Source organism: Diaphorina citri, unplaced genomic scaffold (assembly GCF_000475195.1).
Source record: "Diaphorina citri unplaced genomic scaffold, Diaci psyllid genome assembly version 1.1 scaffold3936, whole genome shotgun sequence".
Taxonomy (NCBI): domain Eukaryota; kingdom Metazoa; phylum Arthropoda; class Insecta; order Hemiptera; family Psyllidae; genus Diaphorina; species Diaphorina citri.
Window position 1 is genome coordinate 1 of NW_007381335.1, and position 2,950 is coordinate 2,950.

At 37.3% G+C, this 2,950-nt stretch overlaps 1 long non-coding RNA gene across 1 annotated transcript; it reads right to left on the reverse strand.

The window, feature by feature from the left end:
* Nucleotides 1-1,593: 1,593 nt before the first annotated feature.
* On the reverse strand, nt 1,594-2,130 carry LOC113472115. The gene is made up of 2 exons (XR_003394565.1): nt 2,052-2,130; nt 1,594-1,883 (listed from the first exon to the last, which is right to left on the reverse strand). It is a non-coding gene; the product is annotated as an uncharacterized LOC113472115 (long non-coding RNA).
* Between the last annotated feature and the right edge of the window lie 820 nt (nt 2,131-2,950).

Sequence of the window (2,950 nt, forward strand, 5' to 3'; positions counted from 1 at the left end):
CCCCCTTCCCTATTATCATACAAGCATGAAATTATGTGCTAGCTTCACTCATATCACCTCTGATAATAATACGTATATGCATACGGGTTGTACCCTTGTCAGTCCGTTGCAAACCAGGTATGCAGTGTGTTGGACTTGACACGGGGCCAAGCTGGGGTGAAGTCCATTAAGGTAGAAACACACTACCATCACGACACGTCACGTAAGCTCATGGGGAGTCAGAAAGATGTAGTTCAAAGACGTGAGCTCACTTGTCCTGAATGTGGCTGTCCTGAACGATATTATCTACAATATTCCAGAGGCTTCCTAATGGCCACATAGACCAAATAAAAAAGGCCCTTCATGCCGATCATCTTTGATGTTTGAAGAACAAAAACTTCACCTTTGACGGAAAAAAGCAGTCATTTGTACAAGGACGAAAGCCTATCGTGAAGAGAATTTGAGTTTGAAATTTCTATTTTCGAAAGAACCAACCTTTTTGCTAAAGTTAATGGATTGACCTGCTTCTATCCGTCTATCCTATACCGATTAGCGATTAGATTAATTTGAAGAACAGAAAATGTCTATTAATTTCACGTGAATGGAGACTTGCTAAGTGTTCAATAATATTGAAAGAATTTATTATCTTTTTAAACAACGCAACGGGAAAAAAGTTATGAGTGACGTAAATAGTAGAAAAAAGAACAGTTAAAAAAAATCATCTAGTTTTTTTTTAGAAGCAATATTCTTTTTTTAACAATTGAAAGTTTATTACATTATTAATATTATGAGCTTTCAATGATTGTGCTCTCTCATTTAGAAGTTCCGTCAAAATGAAAATTAAATGGTGACTTAGCTGCTTCAGCCTTCCGCTTGTCCCGGGGAGATAATTTTGAACTTTCAAAATAGAACATTCTGAAGCATTTGGTACGGTAGACTTGTACCTTTTAGGATCTATAAATGACATTAATAGGTCCAGATACGTACATAACTATACGTAGTTTACCTAAGTGATACTAGTGACAGTAACAAACAAGCAAGCTCTTTTTCTAGGACCCACAAGGTACCGTTTTGGCGAAAGCTTTTAAAATAAATAAATGAATAAATAGGTATATTTCACATCTTCATATTCTTCATAGGCAGTATTGTGTGTTTTTGACGCCCATTTTCGAGTGTAAAGAACGTATTACAAAGTGAAAGATTTGGTGTCAGGCAAGTCCCGGGGAGGGTTCCGTGCTCAACACAAAAATAAATAAATGAATAAATATATTTCACATCTTCATATATTATTCTTCATAGGCAGTATTGTGTGTTTTTGACGCCCATTTTCGAGTGTAAAGAACGTATTACAAAGTGAAAGATTTGGTGTCAGGCATAATTTTGAACTTTCAAAATAGATCATTCTGAAGCATTTGGTACGTTAGACTTGTACCTTTTAGGAACTATAAATGACATTAATAGGTCCAGATACGTACATAACTAGTTTACCTAAGTGATACTAGTGACAGTAACAAACAAGCAAGCTCTTTTTCTAGGACCCACAAGGTACCGTTTTGGCGAAAGCTTTTCTGACATACAGAAAGAGAGACTGTCATAAATTTACTATAAGCTTACCGGTTAGACGTCCAAATTTTCACCTATTTTCTCACCGATGAAATGATGGATTCTTCTGATGATGGAATCATTGATGATTGATCAGTCCTCTTCATTTCGAATTGAGATTCGGATAAACGCTGGTTTCAGATATCTTGAAAGGATGTTTGTCTTTCATTCACATTTTTGTTGTTTTCCATATTGAACCTGCTCTATCGTTCACATATGAGATTCCCTATTTAAATTTGATTAAAAAAGGAACTGGAACGGGCTGTATGAATTGAGGATTCTCATGTAAAAAATAATTCAACCTAACATAAATAAAACGAAGCGGTCAAAAATCACATTCACAAATCTGTTTTCGTGTTTCCCATATTGAACCTGCTCTATCGTTCATTCATGAAATCACATATGAGATTCCCTATTTAAATTTGATTAAAAAAGGAACTGAAACGGGCTGTATGATCCTAAGCTTCAACCTTTTAAATCCCCATTCCTTTAACGCTGAATTACGGAGGTAGGAACACGACAATGTAATTGATTTCAAAAGGTTCACGTCCTACAACCAGTCCGTGTACATTACCTCTTAGATTGAGTTCACTCGTTTCTCTTGCAATATCTTCAATCTCATCATCACTCGTATACTCCTCGTCTCTGTCGGTTTCAAATTGACTCGAGACGTCCCCAGTCGTCGTCGCTTCGGGGAATTTCGAGTCCGGCGATTGGCTGGTTTTAGAACAGCTGAAATTTTGAACGGAGAGAAATAAGAAAATGGAATCGGAGTGCTTTTGATGAAATTGAAATGCGACGCGTTGCAAAGGAAACAGTGGGATTAATATGGTTTCGAACTAGGAACAGTGAAATTAGATCGGTTAGAAGAGGGACCGTGGAACGGTGAAATTCGAATGTAACATTAGAAGAAGGACATTGTGCGAAGTTGGAAATGTGGAATTGAAACGATTTGAAGGCTCAACGACGCGACGCGCGACGGAAGTAAACAAGTTTAAGAGAGGAACAGTGCAATTGAAATAGTCGTAAATGAAAGCGTGTAAAAATTGAATTGGACCAGGTACAGGAGAAATGAAATTCGGAGATGAGACGGTTGAAGTGGAATGATGGAAATGAAATTCGATATCTTTCGACATTCGGAGAGAGAAATAGGACGAGGAGACGGTTGAAGTGGAATGATGTGGAAATGAAATTCGATATCTTTCGACATTCGGAGAGAGAAACAGGAACTAGGAGAGGGAGGATATTTAATATTCATGAAATAAATAACAAACACATCAAGAAGAAAAGACACAGAGAGAAATGAGAGAGAGGAAGAGAGAGAGAGAGAGAGAGAGAGAGAGAGAGAGAGAGAGAGAGAGAGAGAGAG